This window comes from Petromyzon marinus, unplaced genomic scaffold, assembly GCF_048934315.1.
Source record: "Petromyzon marinus isolate PM22_M1 ecotype Great Lakes invasive population unplaced genomic scaffold, UKy_Petmar_22M1.pri1.0 PM_Scaffold_57, whole genome shotgun sequence".
Classification (NCBI taxonomy): Eukaryota; Metazoa; Chordata; class Hyperoartia; order Petromyzontiformes; family Petromyzontidae; genus Petromyzon; species Petromyzon marinus.
The window spans coordinates 349,622-367,031 of NW_027423579.1; the positions used below are offsets into that span (position 1 = coordinate 349,622).

Below are 17,410 nucleotides of genomic sequence, written 5' to 3' on the forward strand. Positions count from 1 at the left end.
AATTGGACGTTGAATGTGCCCTCATGAAGATGATGATTTCATGATTCTTCATTGTTGGCATAGGCCTATGGCAGTGAATTATGTTGCAACTTCACAAGTTTGACAGTTTCCGTAATGTAGTGGTTATCACGTTCGCCTAACACGTGAAAGGTTCCTGGTTTGAAACCGGGTGGAAACATTTTACGTATAACCAATAAAAATCGTATTTTATTTAAATTGGACCTAAAATGTGCTTTCATGAAGATTATGAATTCATGATTCTACCTTGTTGGCATAGGCCTATACCAGTGAAGTGTGTTGCAACTTCACGAGTTTGACAAGCAGTTTCCGTAGTGTAGTGGTTATCACGTTCGCTTTACACGCGAAAGGTCCCCAGTTCGAAACCGGGCGGAAACATTTTACGTGAAACCAAAACAATTCGTATTTTATTTAAAGCGGACGTAAAATATGCCTTCATGAACTTGATGATTTAATGATTTGCAACTGGACGATTCGACTTATTTCAGTGAAATATGTTGCTACGTTACATGTTCTTCAAGCAGTTTCCGTAGTGTAGTGGTTATCATGTTCGCCTAACACGCGAAAGGTCCCTGGTTTGAAGCCGGGTGGAAACATTGTAAGTATAACCAAAACAATTCGGATTTTATTTAAAGAGGACGCAAAATGTGCCTTAATGAACGTGATGATTTCATGATTCTTCATTGTTGGCATAGGCCTATACCGGTGAAGTGTGTTGCAACTTCACGAGGTTGACAAGCAGTTTCCGTAGTGTAGTGGTTATCACGTTTGCCTCACACGCGAAAGGTCCCCGGTTTGAAACCGGGCAGAAACATTTCACGTTAAACCAAAACAATTCGGATTTTATTTAAAGAGGACGCAAAATGTGCCTTCATGAACGTGATGATTTCATGATTCTTCATTGTTGGCATAGGCCTATGCCAGTGAAGTAAGTAGCAACTACCCATGTTCTTCAAGCAGTTTCCGTTTTGTTGTGGTTATCACGTTCGCCTCAAACGCGAAAGGTCCCTAGTTTGAAACCGGGTGGAAACATTTTATCTAAAACCAAAACAATTCGGATTTAATTTAAAGTGGACGCAAAATGTGCCTTCATGAACGTGATGATTTAATGATTTGACATTGTTCGTTTCGACTTATTTCAGTGAAATATGTTGCTACGTTACAGGTTCGTCAAGCAGTTTCCGTAGTGTAGTGGTTATCACGTTCGCCTAACACGCGAAAGGTCCCCGGTTCGTAACCGGGCGGAAACATTTTACGTATAACCAATAAAAATCGTATTTTATTTAAATTGGACCTAAAATGTGCTTTCATGAAGATAATGAATTCATGATTCTTCCTTGTTGGCATAGGCCTATAACAGTGAAGTGTGTTGCAACTTCACAAGTTTGACAAGCAGTTTCCGTAGTGTAGTGGTTATCACGTTAGCCTTACACGCGAAAAGTCCCCGGTTTGAAACCGGGCGGAAACATTTTATGTAAAACCAAAACAATTCGTATTTTTCTTCTTTGGTTCTTTCGGTAAAGTCACGTAGAATGAGAAAAACTAATAAATTGATAAAATAAAATCACACAATAATATTCTCACGACGTTTCGGCCACAACACAAGCGGCCTTCATCAGGTGAAGGGACGAGACTGTCTGGTAGGACAGCGCTGGAGTGAAAGAGCCACGTTCAGATCACGACCTTTAAGCTGTGTGAGAGGAAACAAAGCGCCTTGACAAAGGAATTAGCATATAGTTTAGCATTGAAATGGCTGAGTGATTAGCTTGTGACTGGTCACAGAAATAGCTACGTTAAAAGTTAAAGCATACACATCCGCAGAGGCACCCCTTGATAAAGGAATTAGCATAGAATTTAGCATTGAAATAGCTAAGTTAAAGCATACACATCCGCAGAGGCACAACTTGATAAAGGAATTAGCATAGAATTTAGCATTGAAATAGCTGAGTGATTAGCTTGTAACTGGTCACAAAAATAGCTACGTTAAAATCAGAGCATACACATTCACCGAGGCACTTAGTACAAATCAAACAGTAGAATTTAGCATTGAAATAACTAGGCGAATTTAGCATTGAAATAACTGAGTGATTAGCTAGTGACTGGTCACAAAAATTACTATGTTGAAGTCAAGGCCTACACATCTAAGCTATTAAAGTGGATGTAAAATATGCCTTCATGAACTTGATGATTTAGTGATTTGACACTGGATGTTTCGACTTATTTCAGTGAAATATGTTGCTACGTTACATGTTCTTCAAGCAGTTTCCGTAGTGTAGTGGTTATCACGTTAGCCTAACACGCGAAAGGTTCCTGTTTTGAAACCGGGTGGACACATTTTACGTAAAACCAAAACAATTCCTGTTTTATTTAAAGTACACGTAAAATGTGCCCTCATGAAAATGATGATTTCATGATTCTTCATTGTTGGCATAGGCCTATACCAGTGAAGTGTGTTGCAACTTCACGAGGTTGACAAGCAGTTTCCGTAGTGTAGTGGTTATCACGTTCGCCTAACCCGTGAAAGGTCCCCGGTTTGAAACCGGGCAGAAACATTTCACGTTAAACCAAAACAATTCGGATTTTATTTAATGAGGACGCAAAATGTGCCTTCATGAACGTGATGATTTCATGATTCTTCATTGTTGGCATAGGCCTATGCCAGTGAAGTATGTAGCAACTACCCATGTTCTTCAAGCAGTTTCCGTTTTGTCGTGGTTATCACGTTCGCCTCAAACGCGAAAGGTCCCTGGTTTGAAACCGGGTGGAAACATTTTATCTAAAACCAAAAAATTCCGATTTTATTTAAAGTGGACGCAAAATGTGCCTTCATGAACTTGATGATTTAATGATTTGACATTGTTCGTTTCGACTTATTTCAGTGAAGTATGTTGCAACTTCACAAGTTTGACAGTTTCCGTAGTGTAGTGGTTATCACGTTTGCCTAACACGTCAAAGGTTCCTGGTTTGAAACCGGGTGGAAACATTTTATGTATAACCAAAAAAATCGTTTTTTATTTTAAGTGCAGGTAAAATGTGCCCTCATGAAGATAATGAATTCATGATTCTTCATTGTTGGCATAGGCCTATACCAGTGAAGTGTGTTGCAACTTCACGAGGTTGACAAGCAGTTTCCGTAGTGTAGTGGTTATCACGTTCGCCTAACCCGTGAAAGGTCCCCGGTTTGAAACCGGGCAGAAACATTTCACGTTAAACCAAAACAATTCGGATTTTATTTAATGAGGACGCAAAATGTGCCTTCATGAACGTGATGATTTCATGATTCTTCATTGTTGGCATAGGCCTATGCCAGTGAAGTATGTAGCAACTACCCATGTTCTTCAAGCAGTTTCCGTTTTGTCGTGGTTATCACGTTCGCCTCAAACGCGAAAGGTCCCCGGTTCGAAACCGGGCGGAAACATTTTACATAAAACCAAAACAATTCGTATTTTAATTAAAGTGTACGTAAAATATGCCTTCATGAACGTGATGATTTAATGATTTGACATTGTTCGTTTCGACTTATTTCAGTGAAATATGTTGCTACGTTACATGTTCTTCAAGCAGTTTCCGTAGTGTAGTGGTTATCACGTTCGCCTCACACGCGAAAGGTCCCCGGTTCGAAACCGGGCGGAAACATTTTACATAAAACCAAAACAATTCGTATTTTAATTAAAGTGTACGTAAAATATGCCTTCATGAACTTGATGATTTAATGCTTTGTAACTGGACTATTCGACTTATTTCAGTGAAATATGTTGCTACGTTACATGTTCTTCAAGCAGTTTCTGTAGTGTAGTGGTTATCATGTTCGCCTAACACGCGAAAGGTTCCTGGTTTGAAACCGGTTGGACACATTTTACGGTAAACCAAAACATTTCCTGTTTTATTTAAATTGGACGTTGAATGTGCCCTCATGAAGATGATGATTTCATGATTCTTCATTGTTGGCATAGGCCTATGGCAGTGAATTATGTTGCAACTTCACAAGTTTGACAGTTTCCGTAATGTAGTGGTTATCACGTTCGCCTAACACGGGAAAGGTCCCCGGTTTGAAACCGGGCGGAAATATTTTACGTATAACCAATAAAAATCGTATTTTAATAAAATTGGAACTAAAATGTGCTTTCATGAAGATTATGAATTCATGATTCTTCCTTGTTGGCATAGGCCTATACCAGTGAAGTGTGTTGCAACTTCACGAGTTTGACAAGCAGTTTCCGTAGTGTAGTGGTTATCACGTTAGCCTTACACGTGAAAGGTTCCTGGTTTGAAACCGGGCGGAAACATTCTATGTAAAACCAAAACAATTTGTATTTTATTTAAAGTGGATGTAAAATATGCCTTCATGAACTTGATGATTTAATGATTTGACACTGGACGTTTCGACTTATTTCAGTGAAATATGTTGCTACGTTACATGTTCTTCAAGCAGTTTCCGTAGCGTAGTGGTTATCATGTTCGCCTAACACGCGAAAGGTCCCTGGTTTGAAGCCGGGTGGAAACATTGTAAGTATAACCAAAACAATTCGGATTTTATTTAAAGAGGACGCAAAATGTGCCTTCATGAACGTGATGATTTCATGATTCTTCATTGTTGGCAGAGGCCTATGCCAGTGAAGTATGTAGCAACTACCCATGTTCTTCAAGCAGTTTCCGTTTTGTCGTGGTTATCACGTTCGCCTCAAACGCGAAAGGTCCCTGGTTTGAAACTGGGTGGAAACATTTTATCTAAAACCAAAACAATTCGGATTTTATTTAAAGTGGACGCAAAATGTGCCTTCATGAACGTGATTATTTAATGATTTGACATTGTTCGTTTCGACTTATTTCAGTGAAATATGTTGCTACGTTACATGTTCTTCAAGCAGTTTCCGTAGTGTAGTGGTTATCACGTTCGCCTAACACGTGAAAGGTCCCCGGTTCGAAACCGGGCGGAAACATTTTACGTATAACCAATAAAAATCGTATTTTATTTAAATTGGACCTAAAATGTGCTTTCATGAAGATAATGAATTCATGATTCTTCCTTGTTGGCATAGGCCTATACCAGTGAAGTGTGTTGCAACTTCACAAGTTTGACAAGCAGTTTCCGTAGTGTAGTGGTTATCACGTTAGCCTTACACGCGAAAAGTCCCCGGTTCGAAATCGGGTGGAAACATTTTATGTAAAACCAAAACAATTCGTATTTTTCTTCTTTGGTTCTTTCGGTAAAGTCACGTAGAATGAGAAAAAATAATAAATTGATAAAATAAAATAACACAATAATATTCTCACGACGTTTCGGCCACAACACAAGCGGCCTTCATCAGGTGAAGGGACGAGACTGTCTGGTAGGACAGCGCTGGAGTGAAAGAGCCACGTTCAGATCACGACCTTTAAGCTGTGTGAGAGGAAACAAAGCGCCTTGACAAAGGAATTAGCATATAATTTAGCATTGAAATGGCTGAGTGATTAGCTTGTGACTGGTCACAGAAATAGCTACGTTAAAAGTTAAAGCATACACATCCGCAGAGGCACCCCTTGATAAAGGAATTAGCATAGAATTTAGCATTGAAATAGCTAAGTTAAAGCATACACATCCGCAGAGGCACCCCTTGACAAAGGAATTAGCATAGAATTTAGCATTGAAATAGCTGAGTGATTAGCTTGTAACTGGTCACAAAAATAGCTACGTTAAAGTCAGAGCATACACATTCACCGAGGCACTTAGTACAAATCAAACAGTAGAATTTAGCATTGAAATAACTAGGCGAATTTAGCATTGAAATAACTGAGTGATTAGCTAGTGACTGGTCACAGAAATGACTATGTTGAAGTCAAGGCCTACACATCTAAGCTATTAAAGTGGACGTAAAATATGCCTTCATGAACTTGATGATTTAGTGATTTGACACTGGATGTTTCGACTTATTTCAGTGAAATATGTTGCTACGTTACATGTTCTTCAAGCAGTTTCCGTAGTGTAGTGGTTATCACGTTAGCCTAACACGCGAAAGGTTCCTGTTTTGAAACCGGGTGGACACATTTTACGTAAAACCAAAACAATTCCTGTTTTATTTAAAGTACACGTAAAATGTGCCCTCATGAAAATGATGATTTCATGATTCTTCATTGTTGGTATAGGCCTATGCGAGTGAAGTATGTTGCAACTTCACAAGTTTGACAAGCAGTTTCCGTAGTGTAGTGGTTATCACGTTCGCCTCACACGCGAAAGGTCCCCGGTTTGAAACCAGGCGGAAACATTGTATGTAAAACCAAAACACTTTCAACTTTATTTAAAGTGGACGTAAAATATGCCTTCATGAACTTGATGATTTAACGATTTGACACTGGACGTTTCGACCTATTTCAGTGAAATATGTTGCTACGTTACATGTTCTTCAAGCAGTTTCCGAAGTGTAGTCGTCATAATGTTCGCCTAACACGCGAAATGTCCCTGGTTTGAAACCGGGTGGAAACATTGTAAGTATAACCAAAAACAATTCCTGTTTTATTTAATGTGCACGTCAAATGTGCCCTCATGAAGATGATGATTTCATGATTCTTCATTGTTGGCAGAGGCCTATGCCAGTGAAATATGTTGCAACTTCACAAATTTGACAAGCAGTTTCCGTAGTGTAGTGGTTATCACGTTCGCCTAACCCGTGAAAGGTCCCTGGTTTGAAACCGGGTGGAAACATTTTACGTATAACCGAAAAAAAATCGTATTTTATTTAAATTGGACGCAAAATGTGCTTTCATGAAGATGATGATTTCATGAATCTTCATTGTTGGCATAGGTCTATACCAGTGAAGTGTGTTGCAACTTAGCAGTTTGGACAAGCTGTTGCCATAGTGTAGTGGTTATCACGTTTGCCTCACACGCGAAAGGTCCCCGGTTTGAAACCGGGCAGAAACATTTTACGTTAAACCAAAAAATTCGGATTTTATTTAAAGAGGACGCAAAATGTGCCTTCATGAACGTGATGATTTCATGATTCTTCATTGTTGGCATAGGCCTATGCCAGTGAAGTATGTAGCAACTACCCATGTTCTTCAAGCAGTTTCCGTTTTGTAGTGGTTATCACGGTAGCCTAACACGCGAAAGGTCCCTGGTTTGAAACCGGGTAGAAACATTTTATCTAAAACCAAAACAATTCGGATTTTATTTAAAGTGGACGCAAAATGTGCCTTCATGAACGTGATAATGTAATGATTTGACATTGTTCGTTTCGACTTATTTCAGTGAAATATGTTGCTACGTTACATGTTCTTCAAGCAGTTTCTGTAGTGTAGTGGTTATCACGTTCGCCTAACACGCGAAAGGTCCCTGGTTTGAAACCGGGTGGAAATATTTTACGTATAACCAATAAAAATCGTATTTTATTAAAATTGGAACTAAAATGTGCTTTCATGAAGATTATGAATTCATGATTCTTCCTTGTTGGCATAGCCCTATACCAGTGAAGTGTGTTGCAACTTCACGAGTTTGACAAGCAGTTTCCGTAGTGTAGTGGTTATCACGTTAGCCTTACACGTGAAAGGTTCCTGGTTTGAAACCGTGCGGAAACATTCTATGTAAAACCAAAACAATTTGTATTTTATTTAAAGTGGACGTAAAATATGCCTTCATGAACTTGATGATTTAATGATTTGACACTGGACGTTTCGACTTATTTCAGTGAAATATGTTGCTACGTTACATGTTCTCCAACCAGTTTCCGTAGTGTAGTGGTTATCACGTTCGCTTTACACGCGAAAGGTCCCCGGTTCGAAACCGGGCGGAAACATTTTACGTGAAACCAAAACAATTCGTATTTTATTTAAAGCGGACGTAAAATATGCCTTCATGAACTTGATGATTTAATGATTTGCAACTGGACGATTCGACTTATTTCAGTGAAATATGTTGCTACGTTACATGTTCTTCAAGCAGTTTCCGTAGTGTAGTGGTTATCATGTTCGCCTAACACGCGAAAGGTCCCTGGTTTGAAGCCGGGTGGAAACATTGTAAGTATAACCAAAACAATTCGGATTTTATTTAAAGAGGACGCAAAATGTGCCTTCATGAACGTGATGATTTCATGATTCTTCATTGTTGGCATAGGCCTATGCCAGTGAAGTATGTAGCAACTACCCATGTTCTTCAAGCAGTTTCCGTTTTGTAGTGGTTATCACGGTAGCCTAACACGCGAAAGGTCCCTGGTTTGAAACCGGGTAGAAACATTTTATCTAAAACCAAAACAATTCGGATTTTATTTAAAGTGGACGCAAAATGTGCCTTCATGAACGTGATAATGTAATGATTTGACATTGTTCGTTTCGACTTATTTCAGTGAAATATGTTGCTACGTTACATGTTCTTCAAGCAGTTTCCGTAGTGTAGTGGTTATCACGTTCGCCTAACACGCGAAAGGTCCCTGGTTTGAAACCGGGTGGAAATATTTTACGTATAACCAATAAAAATCGTATTTTATTAAAATTGGAACTAAAATGTGCTTTCATGAAGATTATGAATTCATGATTCTTCCTTGTTGGCATAGCCCTATACCAGTGAAGTGTGTTGCAACTTCACGAGTTTGACAAGCAGTTTCCGTAGTGTAGTGGTTATCACGTTAGCCTTACACGTGAAAGGTTCCTGGTTTGAAACCGTGCGGAAACATTCTATGTAAAACCAAAACAATTTGTATTTTATTTAAAGTGGACGTAAAATATGCCTTCATGAACTTGATGATTTAATGATTTGACACTGGACGTTTCGACTTATTTCAGTGAAATATGTTGCTACGTTACATGTTCTCCAACCAGTTTCCGTAGTGTAGTGGTTATCACGTTCGCTTTACACGCGAAAGGTCCCCGGTTCGAAACCGGGCGGAAACATTTTACGTGAAACCAAAACAATTCGTATTTTATTTAAAGCGGACGTAAAATATGCCTTCATGAACTTGATGATTTAATGATTTGCAACTGGACGATTCGACTTATTTCAGTGAAATATGTTGCTACGTTACATGTTCTTCAAGCAGTTTCCGTAGTGTAGTGGTTATCATGTTCGCCTAACACGCGAAAGGTCCCTGGTTTGAAGCCGGGTGGAAACATTGTAAGTATAACCAAAACAATTCGGATTTTATTTAAAGAGGACGCAAAATGTGCCTTCATGAACGTGATGATTTCATGATTCTTCATTGTTGGCATAGGCCTATGCCAGTGAAGTATGTAGCAACTACCCATGTTCTTCAAGCAGTTTCCGTTTTGTCGTGGTTATCACGTTCGCCTCAAACGCGAAAGGTCCCTAGTTTGAAACCGGGTGGAAACATTTTATCTAAAACCAAAACAATTCGGATTTTATTTAAAGTGGACGCAAAATGTGCCTTCATGAACGTGATGATTTAATGATTTGATATTGTTCGTTTCGACTTATTTCAGTGAAATATGTTGCTACGTTACATGTTCTTCAAGCAGTTTCCGTAGTGTAGTGGTTATCACGTTAGCCTTACACGCGAAAAGTCCCCGGTTCGAAACCGGGCGGAAACATTTTATGTAAAACCAAAACAATTCGTATTTTTCTTCTTTGGTTCTTTCGGTAAAGTCACGTAGAATGAGAAAAAAGTAATAAATTGATAAAATAAAATAACACAATAATATTCTCATGACGTTTCGGCCACAACACAAGCGGCCTTCATCAGGTGAAGGGACGAGACTGTCTGGTAGGACAGCGCTGGAGTGAAAGAGCCACGTTCAGATCACGACCTTTAAGCTGTGTGAGAGGAAACAAAGCGCCTTGACAAAGGAATTAGCATATAATTTAGCATTGAAATGGCTGAGTGATTAGCTTGTGACTGGTCACAGAAATAGCTACGTTAAAAGTTAAAGCATACACATCCGCAGAGGCACCCCTTGATAAAGGAATTAGCATAGAATTTAGCATTGAAATAGCTAAGTTAAAGCATACACATCCGCAGAGGCACCCCTTGACAAAGGAATTAGCATAGAATTTAGCATTGAAATAGCTGCGTGATTAGCTTGTAACTGGTCACAAAAATAGCTACGTTAAAGTCAGAGCATACACATTCACCGAGGCACTTAGTACAAATCAAACAGTAGAATTTAGCATTGAAATAACTAGGCGAATTTAGCATTGAAATAACTGGGTGATTTGCTGGTGACTGGTCACAGAAATGACTACACATCTGAGCTATTCACAGTACTATATAGTGAACCAATAAAAACTAAAATATAAATTACCTTCATGTTATCAATAAACTCTATATTCTCCAATCAGCTAAGCTACCAACCATAAGTCGTTATATATCACAATGCTATATGGCGAAAAAATGGGTGGATTCTTACCCTCAAATTTCCGTACCACGGATAGCTACGGGCCCCGTTCAGACGGACGAGTTCGTCCATGGTCGGAACAGAGGAGGGGGAGAGAGACAGCTGCGAAGCCCTAGTATACTCCATGTTGTAAACCATACCATTAACCGTGGTGTGAGAGGTATTAAGAGGCAATGCTGGCGAAAGAGCTGCGGTCTGAAGGTCATCGTAAAATTACAATTAATTAAGAACAGAAATGATTTAACACATCTTTCCAGTGGTTACTAAGCCTGAATCCATCTTCTCGGTTGAAATTGTCTCTGTGCTTGTATATGTGAATGGCCTCATGAACGAATCTCTCATGGTAGCCAGTTGGTTTGCAAAGAACCTCCGTCTTGGAGAAGTCAATGTCATGTGAGCCCACTGAATTGTAACAGTGATCTGCCACGGCAGAGGAGTTCGTCTTACCGTGTTTCAAGTCTGCTTTATGTTCGCGGATGCGGTCCGAGATATGTCTTTTGGTTTCTCCAATGTAGCTACTACCACAGAGGCACTTTAGTTTGTAAACGCCCGGGTACTGTATGTCTGGAAGAGCATCTTTTACAGATGGAACTAAATCACGGATTTTGTGTACTGTGTTGAATCGGACCTGGATCTTGTGTTTATTCAGGATTTTGGAGATCTTTTTAGTGACCCCTGCAATGTAGGGTAAGGTGATGGCCAGCCTGCTCTAGACCAATTCCGCGACCACATCAATTCCATACACCCAGCCATCAGATTTACCATGGAGGTCGAAAAAGATGGCAAACTACCCTTTCTGGATGTCTTAATTAAAAGGAGACATGATGGTTCAATGAGCCACTCTGTCTACAGGAAAGCTACCCATACAGATGCTTACTTGAAACTGGATTCCCACCACCATCCATCCCAGAAGAACTGCCTCATCAAGACTCTATACCATAGAGCCCAATGCATTTCCGACCAGGAACACATTACCAGTGAACTCAAGCACGTACACCAGGCTCTCAGGGCTAATGGCTACTCCGACTACACAATCCGCAAAGCCATCACTCCAGTCATGAAGAAGGATCCTCTTGTGGAGCCACTCAAAACCATCACCTTACCCTACATTGCAGGGGTCACTAAAAAGATCTCCAAAATCCTGAATAAACACAAGATCCAGGTCCGATTCAACACAGTACACAAAATCCGTGATTTAGTTCCATCTGTAAAAGATGCTCTTCCAGACATACAGTACCCGGGCGTTTACAAACTAAAGTGCCTCTGTGGTAGTAGCTACATTGGAGAAACCAAAAGACATATCTCGGACCGCATCCGCGAACATAAAGCAGACTTGAAACATGGTAAGACGAACTCCTCTGCCGTGGCAGATCACTGTTACAATTCAGTGGGCTCACATGACATTGACTTCTCCAAGACGGAGGTTCTTTGCAAACCAACTGGCTACCATGAGAGATTCGTTCATGAGGCCATTCACATATACAAGCACAGAGACAATTTCAACCGAGAAGATTGATTCAGGCTTAGTAACCACTGGAAAGATGTGTTAAATCATTTCTGTTCTTAATTAATTGTAATTTTACGATGACCTTCAGACCGCAGCTCTTTCGCCAGCATTGCCTCTTAATACCTCTCACACCACGGTTAATGGTATGGTTTACAACATGGAGTATACTAGGGCTTCGCAGCTGTCTCTCTCCCCCTCCTCTGTTCCGACCATGGACGAACTCGTCCGTCTGAACGGGGCCCGTAGCTATCCGTGGTACGGAAATTTGAGGGTAAGAATCCACCCATTTTTTCGCCATATAGCATTGTGATATATAACGACTTATGGTTGGTAGCTTAGCTGATTGGAGAATATAGAGTTTATTGATAACATGAAGGTAATTTATATTTTAGTTTTTATTGGTTCACTATATAGTACTGTGAATAGCTCAGATGTGTAGTCATTTCTGTGACCAGTCACCAGCAAATCACCCAGTTATTTCAATGCTAAATTCTCCTAGTTATTTCAATGCTAAATTCTCCTGTTTTGATTTGTACTAAGTGCCTCGGTGAATGTGTATGCTCTGACTTCAACGTAACTATTTCTGTAGCAGTTACAAGCGAATGCCTTAATTTAGCTATTTCAATGCTAAATTCTATGCTAATTCCTTTTAACAATGGGTGCCTCTGCGGATGTGTATGCTTTAACTTTTAACATAGCTATTTCTGTGACCAGTCACAAGCTAATCATTCAGCCTTTTCAATGCTAAATTTTATGCTAATTCCTTCGTCAAGGCTCTTTGTTCCTCTCACACAGCTTAAAAGCCGTGATCTGAACGTGGCTCTCTCACTCCAGCGCTGTCCTACCAGACAGTCTCGCTCCCTTCACCTGATGAAGGCCGCTTGTGTTGTGGCCGAAACGTCGTGAGAATATTATTGTGTTATTTTATTTTATCAATTTATTATTTTATTCTCATTCTACGTGACTTTACCGAAAGAACCAAAGAAGATGAATCATTGCAGTCACGAGAGCTTTAAATCGAAATTTAACCGCCTCTACGGGGAGGAATTCCACACATCCTTAAGATCATTCAACAGACTTCGGGATAAGAAGGCTCAACTAATCGAGTCTCTCACCTTTCTGAAGAGATGCCGCGACTCTAAGGTAATACCAACCGCATTTACACTAACCTCTGCTGTTGCAACTTCTCTCAATGCAAAACGAATTCTAGCTAGAACTAGCTTCGCTCTTACCTCGGAAAAAATCAGACTTACACGCTCCGAACTCGATCAGATAGACAAGACACTCTACAAATCACACTTAAAATTGACAGCAACAATGTCTACATCGGATTGGGAACATGTAGACAATATGACTACCTCTTCGGCTGCCACTATGTCGAACAAATGTAGGGACAATTTGATTTCCAAATTCAATCACCTCTCCAGCAAAAAATCGGATCCACACACCGAAAAGATAGACGTCAACAAAGTCGTAATTAATCGCAGTAACAGTTCCATTTCTGATGGTCTGAAATCCGTTTTAGCTAAAGGTCTAAACTTTGCTGTCACACCGAGACACTTACCGGTTAATGATATCATTGCCCATGTCGACGTTGCACTCAAGGGCTTGAGTCACATCTCTGCAGACGTAGCAAGATCTGAAATCGCTGCAACCCTCAAAAACGCTAAGTTGCCACCTAGCAACATCAGCAAAGACGAACGTTTTGAATTATCTCAATTAAAAAAGAGGGATGATATTGTCGTTCTCTCAGCCGACAAAGGCAATGCCACTGTCATCATGGACAAAACAGAATATAACAACAAAATTCAAGAACTACTCAACGATGGCAGCTATACAAAAATAAAAAGAGATCCCACCAACAGCCTGGTCACCAAAACGAACAAAATTATCTCTGATTCAACAGCATTAATTGATGAGAACAAACAGTTCTTGTTGAAACCCTCTGCTGCCAGACCACCAAGATTATATGGCCTTCCAAAGATACACAAAGAAGATACACCCCTTCGTCCCATCGTCTCTACTATCAGCTCCCCCACCTACAAACTGGCACGTTTTCTGGCTGATATACTGCGACTTTTCACTGGAAAAACCACCTCTGCGGTACTAAATTCTACTCACCTGGTATCGACAATCAAAGACATTTCCCTGTCCCCAAACGACCTGCTTGTCAGTTTTGATGTGGTGTCCTTGTTCACCAAAGTCCCGGTACCTGACACCATCGCTATCATTGAAGACCTGGTTCATCAAGGACTGCATACTGATGTACCCCCCCTGGTGAGACATTGCTTAACCAACACATACTTCACCTGGAATGGAACTTTCTACAAACAAACTGAGGGCACCCCAATGGGCTCCCCCCTATCTCCGGTTGTAGCCAACGTATTCATGGAAAAATTTGAAACTGACGCCATCCAGACTGCCACTCTACGCCCGACCTTATGGAAGAGGTACGTTGATGACACCTTTGTCATCTGGCCACATGGCCAGCCTGCTCTAGACCAATTCCGCGACCACATCAATTCCATACACCCAGCCATCAGATTTACCATGGAGGTCGAAAAAGATGGCAAACTACCCTTTCTGGATGTCTTAATTAAAAGGAGACATGATGGTTCAATGAGCCACTCTGTCTACAGGAAAGCTACCCATACAGATGCTTACTTGAAACCGGATTCCCACCACCATCCATCCCAGAAGAACTGCCTCATCAAGACTCTATACCATAGAGCCCAATGCATTTCCGACCAGGAACACATTACCAGTGAACTCAAGCACGTACACCAGGCTCTCAGGGCTAATGGCTACTCCGACTACACAATCCGCAAAGCCATCACTCCAGTCATGAAGAAGGATCCTCTTGTGGAGCCACTCAAAACCATCACCTTACCCTACATTGCAGGGGTCACTAAAAAGATCTCCAAAATCCTGAATAAACACAAGATCCAGGTCCGATTCAACACAGTACACAAAATCCGTGATTTAGTTCCATCTGTAAAAGATGCTCTTCCAGACATACAGTACCCGGGCGTTTACAAACTAAAGTGCCTCTGTGGTAGTAGCTACATTGGAGAAACCAAAAGACATATCTCGGACCGCATCCGCGAACATAAAGCAGACTTGAAACACGGTAAGACGAACTCCTCTGCCGTGGCAGATCACTGTTACAATTCAGTGGGCTCACATGACATTGACTTCTCCAAGACGGAGGTTCTTTGCAAACCAACTGGCTACCATGAGAGATTCGTTCATGAGGCCATTCACATATACAAGCACAGAGACAATTTCAACCGAGAAGATGGATTCAGGCTTAGTAACCACTGGAAAGATGTGTTAAATCATTTCTGTTCTTAATTAATTGTAATTTTACGATGACCTTCAGACCGCAGCTCTTTCGCCAGCATTGCCTCTTAATACCTCTCACACCACGGTTAATGGTATGGTTTACAACATGGAGTATACTAGGGCTTCGCAGCTGTCTCTCTCCCCCTCCTCTGTTCCGACCATGGACGAACTCGTCCGTCTGAACGGGGCCCGTAGCTATCCGTGGTACGGAAATTTGAGGGTAAGAATCCACCCATTTTTTCGCCATATAGCATTGTGATATATAACGACTTATGGTTGGTAGCTTAGCTGATTGGAGAATATAGAGTTTATTGATAACATGAAGGTAATTTATATTTTAGTTTTTATTGGTTCACTATATAGTACTGTGAATAGCTCAGATGTGAAGTCATTTCTGTGACCAGTCACCAGCAAATCACCCAGTTATTTCAATGCTAAATTCGCCTAGTTATTTCAATGCTAAATTCTCCTGTTTTGATTGGTACTAAGTGCCTCGGTGAATGTGTATGCTCTGACTTCAACGTAACTATTTCTGTAGCAGTTACAAGCGAATGCCTTAATTTAGCTATTTCAATGCTAAATTCTATGCTAATTCCTTTTAACAATGGGTGCCTCTGCGGATGTGTATGCTTTAACTTTTAACATAGCTATTTCTGTGACCAGTCACAAGCTAATCATTCAGCCTTTTCAATGCTAAATTTTATGCTAATTCCTTCGTCAAGGCTCTTTGTTCCTCTCACACAGCTTAAAAGCCGTGATCTGAACGTGGCTCTCTCACTCCAGCGCTGTCCTACCAGACAGTCTCGCTCCCTTCACCTGATGAAGGCCGCTTGTGTTGTGGCCGAAACGTCGTGAGAATATTATTGTGTTATTTTATTTTATCAATTTATTATTTTATTCTCATTCTACGTGACTTTACCGAAAGAACCAAAGAAGATGAATCATTGCAGTCACGAAAGCTTTAAATCGAGATTTCATGATTCTTCATTGTTGGCATTGGCCTATGCCAGTGAAGTATGTTGCAGCTTCACAAGTTTGACAAGCAGTTTCCGTAGTGTATTGGTTATCATGTTCGCCTAACACGCGAAAGGTCCCTGGTTCGAAACCGAGCGGAAACATTCTATGTAAAACCAAAACAATTTGTATTTTATTTAAAGTGGACGTAAAATATGCCTTCATGAACTTGATGATTTAATGATTTGACACTGGACGTTTGGACTTATTTCAGTGAAATATGTTGCTACGTTACATGTTCTTCAAGCAGTGTCCGTAGTGTAGTGGTTGTCATGTTCGCCAACACGCGAAAGGTCCCTGGTTTGAAACCGGGTGGATACATTTTACGTAAAACCAAAACAATTCCTGTTTTATTTAATGTGCACGTAAAATGAGCCCTCATGAAGATGATGATTTCATGAAGATGATGATTTCATGATTCTTCATTGTTGGCATAGGTCTATACCAGTGAAGTGTGTTGCAACTTTATGAGTTTGACAAGCAGTTTCCGTAGTGTAGTGGTTATCACGTTCGCCTCACACGCGAAAGGTCCCCGGTTTGAAACCGGGCGGAAACATTTTATGTAAAACCAAAACAGTTCCTGTTTTATTTAAAGGGCACGTAAAATGTGCCCTCATGAAGATGATGATTTCATGATTCTTCATTGTTGGCATTGGCCTATGCCAGTGAAGTATGTTGCAGCTTCACAAGTTTGACAATCAGTTTCCGTAGTGTATTGGTTATCATGTTCGCCTAACACGTGAAAGGTCCCTGGTTTGAAACCGGGCAGAAACATTTTACGTATAACCAATAAAAATCTATTTTATTTAAATTGGACCTAAAATGTGCTTTCATGAAGATAATGAATTCATGATTCTTCATTGTTAGCATAGGCCTATACCAGTGAAGTGTGTTGGAACTTCACGAGTTTGACAAGCAGTTTCCGTAGTGTAGTGGTTATTACGTTTGACTAACACGTGAAAGGTTCCTGGTTTGAAACCGAGCGGAAACATTCTATGTAAAACCAAAACAATTTGTATTTTATTTAAAGTGGACGTAAAATATGCCTTCATGAACTTGATGATTTAATTATTTGACACTAGACGTTTCGAAATATTTCAGTGAAATATGTTGCTACGTTACATGTTCTTCAAGCAGTTTCCGTAGTGTAGTGGTTATCACGTTCGCCTAACACGCGAAAGGTCCCCGGTTTGAAACCGGGCAGACACA

At 40.4% G+C, this 17,410-nt stretch overlaps 10 non-coding genes across 10 annotated transcripts; all 10 read left to right on the forward strand.

Moving 5' to 3' along the window:
- The first annotated feature begins 323 nt into the window (after positions 1-323).
- TRNAV-UAC (transfer RNA valine (anticodon UAC)) lies at positions 324-396 on the forward strand. The gene has a single exon. It is a non-coding gene; the product is annotated as a tRNA-Val (tRNA).
- Positions 397-1,195: 799 nt separating this feature from the next.
- TRNAV-AAC (transfer RNA valine (anticodon AAC)) lies at positions 1,196-1,268 on the forward strand. The gene has a single exon. It is a non-coding gene; the product is annotated as a tRNA-Val (tRNA).
- A 145-nt stretch (positions 1,269-1,413) lies between these two features.
- Positions 1,414-1,486, forward strand: TRNAV-UAC (transfer RNA valine (anticodon UAC)). The gene has a single exon. It is a non-coding gene; the product is annotated as a tRNA-Val (tRNA).
- A 2,095-nt stretch (positions 1,487-3,581) lies between these two features.
- Positions 3,582-3,654, forward strand: TRNAV-CAC (transfer RNA valine (anticodon CAC)). The gene has a single exon. It is a non-coding gene; the product is annotated as a tRNA-Val (tRNA).
- Positions 3,655-4,231: 577 nt separating this feature from the next.
- On the forward strand, positions 4,232-4,304 carry TRNAV-UAC (transfer RNA valine (anticodon UAC)). Its single transcript has one exon. It is a non-coding gene; the product is annotated as a tRNA-Val (tRNA).
- Positions 4,305-4,885: 581 nt separating this feature from the next.
- On the forward strand, positions 4,886-4,958 carry TRNAV-AAC (transfer RNA valine (anticodon AAC)). Its single transcript has one exon. It is a non-coding gene; the product is annotated as a tRNA-Val (tRNA).
- Positions 4,959-7,714: 2,756 nt separating this feature from the next.
- Positions 7,715-7,787, forward strand: TRNAV-UAC (transfer RNA valine (anticodon UAC)). The gene has a single exon. It is a non-coding gene; the product is annotated as a tRNA-Val (tRNA).
- A 1,017-nt stretch (positions 7,788-8,804) lies between these two features.
- Positions 8,805-8,877, forward strand: TRNAV-UAC (transfer RNA valine (anticodon UAC)). The gene has a single exon. It is a non-coding gene; the product is annotated as a tRNA-Val (tRNA).
- A 581-nt stretch (positions 8,878-9,458) lies between these two features.
- On the forward strand, positions 9,459-9,531 carry TRNAV-UAC (transfer RNA valine (anticodon UAC)). Its single transcript has one exon. It is a non-coding gene; the product is annotated as a tRNA-Val (tRNA).
- A 7,153-nt stretch (positions 9,532-16,684) lies between these two features.
- On the forward strand, positions 16,685-16,757 carry TRNAV-CAC (transfer RNA valine (anticodon CAC)). The gene has a single exon. It is a non-coding gene; the product is annotated as a tRNA-Val (tRNA).
- The last annotated feature ends 653 nt before the right edge of the window (positions 16,758-17,410 follow it).